The sequence below is a fragment of the Camponotus vicinus genome, unplaced genomic scaffold (assembly GCF_025532165.1).
Source record: "Camponotus vicinus isolate PSW18456_S1 unplaced genomic scaffold, iyCamVici1.0 SCAF_14, whole genome shotgun sequence".
Taxonomy (NCBI): Eukaryota; Metazoa; Arthropoda; class Insecta; order Hymenoptera; family Formicidae; genus Camponotus; species Camponotus vicinus.
Window position 1 is genome coordinate 8,901,585 of NW_028141950.1, and position 13,407 is coordinate 8,914,991.

The 13,407-nt window shown below is 30.1% G+C and overlaps 1 protein-coding gene and 2 pseudogenes across 1 annotated transcript in view; all 3 read left to right on the forward strand.

Annotated features, from left to right (window-relative positions):
- LOC145965742 (uncharacterized) overlaps positions 1-13,407 on the forward strand; it is a 314,284-nt pseudogene that overhangs the window by 149,182 nt on the left and 151,695 nt on the right.
- Positions 1-13,407, forward strand: part of LOC145965734 (proto-oncogene tyrosine-protein kinase ROS-like) — a 313,112-nt gene that overhangs the window by 102 nt on the left and 299,603 nt on the right. The window lies entirely within an intron of this gene.
- Positions 725-6,155, forward strand: LOC145965743 (proto-oncogene tyrosine-protein kinase ROS-like; annotated as a pseudogene).

Consider the following 13,407-nt stretch of genomic DNA (forward strand, 5'->3'; position numbering starts at 1 on the left):
TCTAAATTCTCAGTTTGTATTCTTTCATTCATTTTTCTCCCTTTTTCTTAAATTCAACGACATAAATATATCAAAATGTTAATTCCGTTATAATTTTGTTAAATATAAAATGACTAAAATTTTATTTTTTTACAGATGGAACCATCCTGAATTTACCGATGAAATAATACAAGGGTACACAGTGCAATGTTTTTTCATCGAGGACTTAAAAGAGATTCAAACCTGCGACGATGAAAATATCACAACTACAAAATTGGAGTACACGGTGCACAATCTAACATCTAACACGACATATTATTTTCGAGTACGTGCGCATACTAAAATTGTTGCTGGTCCTTACACGGATTTAATCAATGTGTCGACTACACATGAAAATCCAATACCTAAATTATTAGTCACAACGGATCTACGAATGGAAATATTGGACGTGGATTTAAACATTACTAATTTCTTAATGTCAGGGTACGTATACTGATAAAAAAAGTAGTTATAATTATCTCATAAATTATTTTTAGCACTAACTATAAAATTAAAGTTATTATTATTATGTACAAGTTTATTATTATTAACATTATAGTAGTCATAACTATAAAATTAGATCTCAACTATAATTTTTTTACTATACAATTATAGTTGGTTGGTTTTCTTCGACTCAGAAAGAAATGTCGCTTATTCAATACAAGACAATAGAATTTATTGGACTGAAAGAGGAGACCTAAAAACGTTGAAGATTAATGAAAATAAAATCACAATAATAGCTAGCTTTCATTTTGATATACATAATATCTGCATTGATTGGGTAGCAAGAAATTTATATTTCACCTATTACTTGTCAGGCTACACACATATTGTAAAGTTCGACTTAACAATGTGGGAAAATGGCATAATTAAATTTGATGAGATTTTCAAATCAGATTATATTTACCGTTTAATTATATCACCGTCTATGGGGTACGTTTACTACCGTTAACCTGAAAAAATAATGTTCCATTAAAGATTTATGCAAATTTGTAAATTTTCTATAAATTTACATTGTTTTATAATTAATGTCATAAATAAAAAAAATAATTAGTTATTATATAATTATAAGAGTTTCGAAATTTTACTACATACAAGTTTCTGTTTTTGTTAAAATAATGTTTTATAATGAGTAAAATAATTATATATTTTTTAGAATTTTATATCGCATATCATACCATTGGGGGAATAAAAAAACTTATATGATGCAATATGATCTCGATGGAAAAACCGAGCAAATTGTTCAGATAAATGCATCCATTTGCCTATTTAATTATACAGATCCTATTCGTAATATGATAATTGATGACATGAATAATGAGGAGCCGTTAATTTACTGGTTTAATAATAAGCACATATTTGTGACAGACATTAACGTTTCCATGTGCAATACGATTTTACACAAGGAAAACATAAGTTATTTCGTCCAATTCGAATCTATGACGATTGACAAAACAAACATTTACATTTTACCATCTAAATTTGGATATAATTCTCAATATGTATACGTTTTGAAAAAGAAATGTGCAAGTCTCAAGAGCGTAAATGCAGCCGAATATGTTGAAAAGATAATAATAAGATCAGATAAAAGGCTTTATAATATTTACGCTTTTGATAAATATTTACAACCATATCCTCCGATGAGATGTCTGACACCTGACGAAAAAGTTTATAATTTTGAGAATGTGAGTACAACGGCAAACAGCATTGTTGTGAATCTTCCGGAACCGGTTGTAAAGAGTGGATGCAAAAAATATAATTTACCAATTACTGTATATAATATCTCTGTAAGCCATTGTTCGGACAACAATCTCAACAAGTCTGAGAAATTCAATGTGCAGACGTACGAGCGATATTACGAGATTCAGAACTTAACACCATTTACAGAGTACAAGTTGAAGTTTACTTTAAGCAATTTTTACTTTGATCAATTATCAATAAATCCATTGGATTCGAATGTGATACCAATAAAAACTAATTCGGGCAAGCTTAATGCACCAGAAAACATAAGTGTTCTAGCTTTTACGCCTACTATAGCAGTAGTTCATTGGATGCCACCCAAGAAGTTGAACTGCGCGGCCGTGACCTATGAAGTGCATTCAGTTACATTAGTGAACGGCACGCAACAAAAGAGCAAACAATTTATGTATAATGTGCCGAAACGTATGGCAGACGGCAGATTTTTCACAAAGATTAACTTGTCGCTACCAGTACAATATTACTCGATATACGTGCGTGTGTACCCAATTAATTTCAGCGATTTGTATAAGGAGAGTTTAAGCAAGATCGTTCACATATACTCAGAACCAAACAATATTACTTTGAGCGGCGTCAACATAAATAGCATGAACATTTCATGGATCTCAAACATTAATCTGACGATCTTTTACACTAGAGTACAAACATATTGCAGCAGAAAAGTGGCAAACAATGAATTATATTAAAATGAATTATAACAATGAAGTAATATGCCTTGTCCAAAATTTACAATCGGGAACTTTATACATGTTTCGCTTGATATTGAGATACATCGAATATGAGGAAAATTTTATATGGCCGGCTGATGAAAGATTTATTTTTTCAACACTTGGTAAGCAAACGAAGATACCCATACAGTACAATAAGATTACATGGATATATTGCAGAATAATATCATTGAAACATTGCTATATTGCAAATCGATTGTGAAACTCTACTGAGTTATTGTTATAAGATTGTGATGAAGTTAAGATGTCCGCTTTTTGCAATGAAATATTGTAGCAATATTACAGTGTAATATATTGGAAAGTATGCAATGTTATTGCAACCATTTAATAATATTACGTATAAAATATTTTTGTTTTCGATGGATGAATATCTTGGAAACATTTAATTAAATTAAAATTTTGATATAAATAGAAGTTTCCAATGACTAAGATAATCATATTTAAGATAATATATTGCAAAGTTATATTTAAACATAATCATATAACATAAAATGTTATATTTTTATACAAAATTACTTTAAACTTTTATTTACGAATCACTTTTTATTTTAAATGTTCTACATACTCTCATAATGGGTAATACTTTATACACACACACACACACACACACACACACATATATATATATATATATATATATATATATATTAGTTATAGAATTAATTATACATTACTAATTATATTTTTATTTAAAAATTTAAAAAATCCGTTATAATTATATTTATTTACATGTGAAAAATACATAAAAATGCATAGAAAAATATAATGATAGATATAATAGTATTTATTCTTAATATAATAAAAAGATATATTATCTTTGAAGATTAATATCGTATTCGTACATGAAGTGAAAATATATTTGTAATATTGCAACATTGTTGCGAAGTAGTTGCAACATTCTGTGCTGCATAGATATTATGTGCTAATTTTTTTAGATATGAATAGGCTTAAAATTAAAAAAAATTAAATTTAGTATTAAAGTTATAAGTAAAAATATATTTTTAAACACACACACACACACAAAGATATTAAAATTATATTTTTGCGTAATATAGGTGTTATTTCGAATATTCCTGAAATAACAGATACAAAATATTATCTACCATTGATGTTAAGTTTTATCGTTATAGTTACTATAATCTGCGTCTGTTATTTTTATTATTGTAAGTATATTTGATTTAGGTATCGACTTGAATTGTAGATTATACATATACATATATCTGATATAATATCTAGAGATTTACTGAAAATAGTAATTTACTTATATAAAACTAAACGAATAAATTTACTAAAAAGCAATAGATTTTATAATACATATTATTACATAATTAACTAGAAATTTTATAACAGTGCATCGCAGAGGTAATAATGAACAATTTTTGTCTTCAACAATGACCGATGTAGAATTGGAGATTCTACATGAAGTACCTTACCGAAACATACAATTCAATAGGATTTACAATCCTATGTTACATTGTAATCCGGATGAATGTGCGATAACTATAATCGCACGTAAACAAATTACATTTACAAAACGTCTTGGTAGCGGCGCATTCGGAAAGGTAAAAATTAATTTTTTTATGCATTGTTTCAAATTAATTTCTGGATCAACAAAACAGATATGTATTTTCTAATAAAGATATAAATTACATGAATTTTTATAATAGATTATAAGTAATATAAAATTTAGATGAGACAACATGCATGCACTTTATTACATATTTTTCGTTGAATTATTTAATATAAAGTAAAGTATAATATTGACATTAAACTATACATTTTCTAATGAAGTGCGCATGTAAATTTGTGTGAAATATTTTGCAGGTGTTTCAAGGAAAGGTGAAGAACTTAGAAAAATCGGGCACAGAGATATCCGTTGCAATAAAAACGCTTCGAAAAGATGCTTCTTCCCATGAGAAAAAGAAATTGTTAGAGGAAGCCAAGCTTATGAATCATTTTCGACACAAACATATAATAAGATTGTTGGCCGTTTGTTTAGATGGGGATTCTCCGTTACTAGTGTTGGAATTGATGGAAATTGGTGATCTATTAAAATATTTGAGAGAATGTCGAAATTTGCAAGCGTCAGATTCGCTTGCTCTGCGTTTGCAAGATTTGCTCGCCATGTGCGAAGATGTTGCGCGAGGTTGTTGCTACTTGGAAGAGTTGCGTTTCGTACATAGAGATCTAGCGTGTCGCAATTGTTTAGTATCTTCGAGAAATCGGAAGAATCGGAAGATCGGAGAATCGTGTTATCAAAATTGGAGATTTTGGACTATCTAGAGATATCTACAAAAATGATTATTATCGTGTGGTAAATACAATTATGAAAAAAATTTAATGACTAGGAAATGAATTCTTTCGAAAATACTTTCCATTTTTTTATTATAATAGTATCCTGCATTGTTTCTTTAAGTAATATATTAGGTGTATATCTAAGTTCCCGCCGTTTTTTTACTTGAAAAATACATTTATTTCAATAAGAGAATGAACTAATATATTAATCCTTTGTTTTCTATGACTTCTCCCATCTTTTTTGCAAAAGTTGGATTCCGTGACGATAGAACGACCTGTTTTTTTAAGCAATCCGTTGATCGTTTGATGATGCATTTTTGGACTTCTTCGTAATTGGAGAAGTGTGTATCGGCGAGCACGTGTTGCATTGATAGCAAAAGGTGATAATCCGATGGGGCCAAGTCTGGAGAATAGGCGGGTGCGGGAGAACTTCGTAGTCGAGCTCCAATAGTGTTTCTTTTACGATTCTTGCAACATGAAGTCGCGCGTTGTCATGCAAAAGAATCACTTTACGTCAATTACTAGCCTTTTTCGCATCAATTCATCATTCAATCAGTATAATTGTTGTTGGTAGCGGTCAGCCGTGACTGTTTCAGAAATCAATCGATGAGCTTCAGCTGCAATTTTATTTAAATCAAAACAGTGAAGAAGTATATGTCGAAAAAACAACTCATCACGTTTCATTTAAAATCGATACAAAAAATATCTCTTTCATAAAAAATGATTCTTTGCGCACTCAATTTTATTGGCAAATGACTAACTTCACTACATTTGTAGCTGGAGCCATTTAATTATGAGCGGCGGGAACTTAGTTATACACCTAATAGAATGTAAATAGTTTTTATTTATATATAGCAAGAGATAAATGAACGTTTCTTATTTTGCACATATTCTAAAAATGAACAACTTGAATCAGAAAATTAAATTTTTGTTAAAATCATATTTTAGAAAGGAGAAGGTTTGTTTCCTATTCGCTGGATGGCACCCGAATCTTTGATGATCAGAATATTTACTTCTCAAAGCGATGTTTGGTCATTTGGGATATTAATGTGGGAAATTACATCGTTGGGTGAGCAACCTTATATTGCCAAGACTGATGAAAGAGTGATAAATTATGTACTTGCTGGAGGCAGGTTGCCGATGACTCTTAACTGTCCGTCACCATTGTACCAGTTGATGCTACGTTGCTGGAGTGCAGCGGATGCTAGACCAAATTTCGAATTTTGTCTGAAAATTATTATAGCATTAAGAAAGAACATAGAAGATGCCTTACTGAATCCAGTCGATATTATTTAGCCGATATAATTAAATTAATGTTTCTCTTCTTTTCCGAGCGATTCAATAAATCATAATGTAGAAAAAGTATTTCTAGAATATTTCTAAATTGTTTTTGTTATTTTCAGGTTTAATCTTAATATTAGATTTATCAATGAAGATGAAAGAAATTTTTTAATCTTACCTTCCATAAAATTTTGATTATTAAAAAATATCACATCCGTTTTCATAATTGTAAACAATGTAATATAATGATACATCTAATTTATATTTTTGAGTAATCGAAGCGAAATCTCATAATTGCAATTATATATATATATATATATATATATATATATGTATATATATATATATATATATATATATAATCAATATTTTTTTCAACATGGAAATATAATTAATTTTCGACATTATATATAATAATTACAAATATATATAATAATTACAAACCGATAATTACAAACTGATTGTAAAATTTATGAGTGAAAGAGGAAACGCGAATAATATCCTAATTAGTTGTGAATATATAAATATAATAATATAATTATTTTCGAATTTATAACAGTTATCTTGTATGAATTTCGACATCATTCGAGATAAGTATATACATATATTTTATCTTTATATTTAATGACTTACTTTATATATAAATTATATTGATGATTAGAAAAGTATGCAGTTGTAGAAATGAACTATACTTATTGCTCTATCTCCACTAGCTATATTTAATAAAGCTAATAATGTATAATATTTACAGTCTATCATTTCGAAAGATCACCAAATACTGACAACGTTTTATAGATATGTATAATATTTTGCATTGTTACGTCCAGGCCCTGGAATGGGTGGAAGAACGTAACTTACTTACCCCGTGACACATTTTATTCGGGCGTGTGTATGGATCGGGTCGAACGAATGTGAAGGGCCTGACACAGCTCAGCGACCGAAGGTCTCTTTAACGCTGTGTTTTTAAGCCTATTCGCTCGGTAGTCCCTTTTCGGTAAAGGAATTTAATACTTGTTACGCGGGATGAGACCTAGTGCGATCTCAGGATTTAGGGAAGAGAACGGGTTAAATAATTAAATTATATATTAAATTAAAAATACAATATAATATTTAAAAAGATAAAGAAAGAATGAAAAATACATGTTAGCGCTTATAACTAGGTGTGTGTAAGTATCTGTGTGTATGTATATATTCTCGCGGATGTTACAATCGTTCGGAGGTCATCAGTCAGAATATACAGGGAGGAATTTATATTAAGAATCAAGTTCTGGTTATTACAATAGATATATATATATATATATATATATATATATATGTTTTATTTCTTATATTATATATATTAGATATATATATATATATATATATATATATATATATATATATATATAATTAATATAATATAAGAAATAAAACAAAAATAAAAACCGAATGTGTAATAAGAATATGAATAACGGTTACTCATTAAAGGAAGTATAGTAATCGTCGCTTGCGCACATGTGTTATAATTAGAATTAAAATTTTCTAAATTCGCTGAAACACAGGTCTAAATTAAAATACAATAATAAAATTAAGATAAGAGATTCGCCAAGTCTGAGATTCGCCAAGCTCGAAAATCATTCATCTACTTTAACGGTTTCTTCAAAAGTAATGATAATATAAAGAAAAATAATGTAAAGAAAATAATAATAATAATAATAATAATAATAATAATAATAATAATAATAATAATAATAATAATAATATAAAGGAGATGAGAAATTAAAGAAAAGTGAATGGGAAGAATAGAAATGGAGAGTTAAATATATATAAGGAAAGGCTGAAACGAGGTATAAAGTTAGAAAACTATACAAATTCGCGCCGAATAAATCAGAAAGAACAATTAAAGGAAAATAATTGTTTGTATTTTGTTTCGCTTAAGAAAACTGTGAATTAAAGTTTGTTCTGATATTTGTAATCCAAAAGATTGGCTTAATTCTCCGAATGTAAATGATGCAGAATCAATATTAATATTGGATAAATTGTTTTCAGATATAATATTTTCGATTTTCTCAGTATTCGAAAAACATAAATTAAAATCATCATTTTCTTCTTTCTTGTTATCAAATCCTGTCAATGTTTCAGAGATTGCTTCTGTGTCTTCTGAATTGTTTAGATTTAAAAATTTCCTGGTTGTTGTCATTTTATATTTCACCTCTTCGAAACTCACAGGTTCCGTGTCTCCAATACTGTATTGTTGTTTTTCATTTGAATGTTTTAATCGTAGCAGCTCCATAATCTTCTTGGGTTGATTCTTCTTCATTTCTTCGGCGACTATTAAACATTGGTGCAGTTCACAATTATTGGGATTAATTATTCGATTTTCTATATTTTCCTCTTCTTATGATTTGTGTTTTCGCATAAATTTTTCTATAACTTCTTGTGTTTTAATTTGAGAGGAATAAAGGAGCTTGGAAGAAGGTTTATTTTTGCCTCGAAAATTTTTTGTTTTTAGATTATAAATTTGAGCTCTTTCAACAACGTCATCAGTTGTGACATGAGAAGATTTAAATTTATTCTTGAGATTTCTTGTGGATAAGCCAATCCTTGGAAAATTAATATTTAGAGAGGATATTTGTCTTCTCTCCTTAGAATTTTTAGGTTTGAAACGTGCCGAGTTGCGTGGTGAGGTTTGGTAACTTCCCTCCTTGCAATCGACGGAGCTAGAATTTTCTAAAGAGGTTTGGAAATTTTCCTCCGAAATTCTAGAATTTTTTCTTTTAGAGGGAGCTTGGAAGCTTTCCTCCTTAAGGATTTTTGGATTATTAATATTTTCAGGAGGGGTTTGGTAATTTTCCCCTCCAAGGAACTTGGAGTTATTCAAATTGTTTAGATAATCTTTATTTTTCTTCTCATTTTTATTCATTATTTTGTTTTCACAATTAATTTTGGTTTTATTTTGGGTTTGAGTCTTATTTTTATTCTCTTCTTGATTTAATATTTCTTTCTTATCTTCGTTCCGAGCTTCTTTAGTAATAATATTATCTTGATGATCTTCGTTTTGACGGTTCTTGGTTTTATCTTCAATTTCTACTTTACTTTCACGATCATCGAGCTCATTAAGTATTTTATTAAATACTTCGTGCGTAGCTTCTTCCTTTTTATCCGTTGGTTGTTCCTGATTCCTTAGAACTTCAAAATATTTTTCTTGATTACCAAGTAGATTATTCAAAGTTGTTAGACGTATAATAGGAACGTGTACGTCCATTTCTTCATTCAATGTACTTAGGACGTTTAAATATGCCTTTCCAGCGATGTTTTCCACGATGGTATCTCCTAAATAGATTCCATGTGCTATTTTTAATTTTGGTATATATCCTACTTTTATTTCAGGATTTTCCACTCTTACATAAAATAGTGACTCTGACCGTGGAGGCACTGTGATCATTTCCGGCGTGAAGAAAGGTATATTATTAATTTCAGATACGGCCAGACATCCTTGTGCGTAGTCTAACTTTGAGGAAGTTTGTTTTAAAAAATCATTCCCTAATATTCCAGCTTCTGGGATTGGGAAATCGTGAGATACTATATGAAAAGGCACAGATATCTTAAAAAGATTTAATATGATCTTCCCGAACGTATATACTGGATAATTATTTATGCCATTTAATTGCAATATTTTTGTATAATGAATGTTTATATTTTTAGGTATAAAATTTTCTTTAATTAAATTTGGACTGGTTCCTTTATCTATCATAAAAATGGTTTGAGTGGGTTTATCATTAATGTTAACTTGGACAGTAGGCACCGCGTTTATCAAGATTTATTGTTACAGGCCGTGCGTTTATCACTCGATAATCTACTTGATTCTCTAGGACGGGCTTGAAATCTATTTGAGCTTCCTCTATATCCGACATCGAGAAGTTATTGTAATTTTTCTGATTATTTTTCTCTCGGTAATTATTCGTTGCAATTCGTAATTGACAATTTTTAAGGAGATGACCTTGTTCTTTGCAATATCGACAAAATGAGTTATCTTTAGAGGTTGAAATTTGGCTTACTTTAGAACAACAATTTTTGGCAGTATGTCCAAAATTATTACAAATTTGACGAATAATTTGTTGTTTATCTTTTAAATTATACTCTTCAGTCTGTTTCCTCCAACAATTTTTAGCTAAGTGGCCAGGCCTTTCACACCACTGACAGATTATAGAAATTTTATTAGTTTGATTATTAATATCGTTTTGCAGACACGACTTTGCATCATGACCTGATTTCGAACATAATTGACACGAGATAACTTTCTCTCGTATTATATTTATGGATTGACGGTATCGAAAATTACGTAGGCGACAATTATCAGCGCCATGTCCGCGTTTTTTGCAAATTTGACATATTAATATTTCGGTTTTCAAATTTGTCCCATTGTAAATTTGCGGAGAAAATTGAGTGAGTTTCCTACAGTTATTGGCTATATGTCCCTTTTTAAAACAGATTTGACATGTTTCCTGCAACCACTTAATATAATGTAGCTCGTTTTGACTTGAGTTAGCGCCTTGCTTCTGTCGTAAGTTTACTATCTCTCGAAGTTCTCGTTCAATCCTCAAAGCGTCGGCAATGGTGTCTTCTATGTTTAGATTTCTGGTAATTTTTTGTTCTATGTTAGGCTTTAACCCTCTTATGAAACATTCACACATGTTCTTTTCTAATGACATTTTAATATTTTCATCAGGCAAAACTTTTTCTAGATATTGATATGTTTCTAAGATTTGTTTTCCAAGAGTTTTAATTCTACTAGCATAACTAATTACGTCTTCTTCGTCTTTTTGGTAAATACATCCTAATTCCCCTTGCAATTGATAAACATTTTTCGAAGGACCGTAAATTCGTTTTAAATAGGACGTTAATTGCGATATGCTATTAAAAAATTGATCTTGTATAGTTCGGCGAGCTTCTCCGATTATTCTGGTTCTTACGATTTTAGTAAATTGCAATTCTACTTCTTCAGGTAACATAGATTTTGCTTCTTCACATCCTTCAATGAAATAATTTAGTGGAATGTTATTGCCGTCAAAGAAAGGAACAGCTTCAACAGCGTATTTTAGCGTAGCGAAAGGATTTTGATAAGACATTGTTTTGGAATCACTTCCTATTTCTTTAATACGAATTTAATATAAATTTCTGTAATACAAATTTGATTTAATTTTTTCTTTTTAGTTTTTGATTAATAATTATATCGAGAAAATCATCAGACTTTGGCAAGGATGTATATTGACATTATGAATAAATAAAAAAAAAGTGTTTGTTTCTAATATCCACAAACTAAAATAGATTTGTTTTGAAATAGATTTAGGAGTTGCTATCGGAATAGATGTGTATAGTGTATATAATTCAAAGATATAAATCTGATATAAATCTGAATACTATCTGATATAAATTTAGGTTTAAATTTAATTTGAATATATTTTACTCTCAAAGAATTGTCTTTAAAAGGATTTTTTAATTTTTATCGAGATTTTTACATTCCTTCCCATTTCCAAGATCGCACTTTTCAATCCCGGACGAGCCCCCAAAATATATCAGTATGTTACGTCCAGACCCTGGAATGAATGGGTCGTATGGAAGGATGCAACTTACTTACCCCGTGACACACTTTATTCGGGCGTGTGTATGGATCGGGTCGAACGAATGTGAAGAGCCTGAGGTCAGCGACCGAAGGTCTCTTTAACGCTGCGTTTTTAAGCCTTCGTTCGGTGGCCCCTTTTCGGTAAAGGAATTTAATCCTTGTTACGCGGGATGGGACCTAGTGCGATCTCAGGATTTAGGGAAGAGAACGGTTTAAATAATTAAATTATATATTAAATTAAAAATACATATATTATGCAAAAATAAAGAAAGAAAAATACATCTTAGCAGTTGTAGCTATGCGTGAGTAGGTATCTGTGTGTGAATGTATATATCCTCGCGGGTGTTACAATCGTTCGGAGGTCATCAGTCAGAATATACAGGGAAGAATTTACGTTAAGAATTAAATTCTGACTGGTTAATACAATATACATATAATTAATATAATATAAGAAATAAAACAAAATAAAAAGTGAATGTGTAATAAAAAAAATATGAATAACGCTTACTCATTAAGGGAAATATAGAATTCGTCGCCTGCGCATATGTGTTATAGTTAGAATTAAAATTTTCTAAATTCGCTGAAACACAGGTCTAAATTAAAATACAATAATAAAATTAAGATAAGAGATTTGCCAAGTTTAAGTTCGAAAATTATTCATCTATTTCAACGGTTTCTCCCAAAAGTAGTGATAATTCAAAGGAAAATAATATAAAGAGAAAGAGAAAGATAATAATAATAATAATAATATGAGGATGGGAAATTAAAAGAAAACAAAAGGGAGTAAAAAAAAATAGAAATGAAAAGATATATATATATATATATATATATATATATATATATATATAGAAGGGCTGAAACGAGATATAAGGATAGAAAACAATATAAATTCTCGCTAAATAAATCAGAAAGAGCTAATAAAGAGAAACAAGGAATTGTTCGCAAACCACCTTGCGGAGATTCCAAGCGAACGGGGAATCGTTCGTGAACCGCCTTGTGGAGATTCTAGACGAACGAGAAATCGTTCGTGAACCGCCTTGAGGAGATTCTAGACGAACGAGAAATCGTTCGTGAACCGCCTTGTGGAGATTCTAGACGAACGGGGAATGATGAGGAAGATGATTAGGAAGAGGTGAGACAAGGATTGATCGATTGATAGTAATTAGTAAAAATTTAATGGCTACTAAACCGTTTGAAATTATTTGTCAGACATAGATTTTAAGATATGAGATAGTAAGATATGGGAAAGGGAGAAAATAAAAATTACTCAATTTTACTCACAACTCGTTGGCATCACAAAAATGAGTGCGTTGATAAAATTGCAATGGCTGAGGTCGGAGGTTTATAACATGAAGAGCTGGGTAATGGAGATGTTCATCAGAAAATTCACACGATGAACAATTAAATGTTAACAAAATCATTTTCACTGTGATAAAACAGATTAATAACTCAATTGCATAATGCAAGAAAAGAGAATCCCCGAGACTATATAATTTTAAAATTGAATGACTGGATCTTGACTGGAACTGTGAACTGAACTGTCAACTGCACTGCTGCTCGTCGGAAGAATTAGCGTACTGAACTGTCAACTGGAGTGTTAATGGCGCGCGTCGCGCGTCGCGCCTTGCGCTTGCATTTTTAAGTTATTACTCCTCCTCTTTTCTGGATAGTGGGAATCCCTTTTGGGCGAATGAGATAATTTCGGTTGCCCCCTTCTTAAGAACA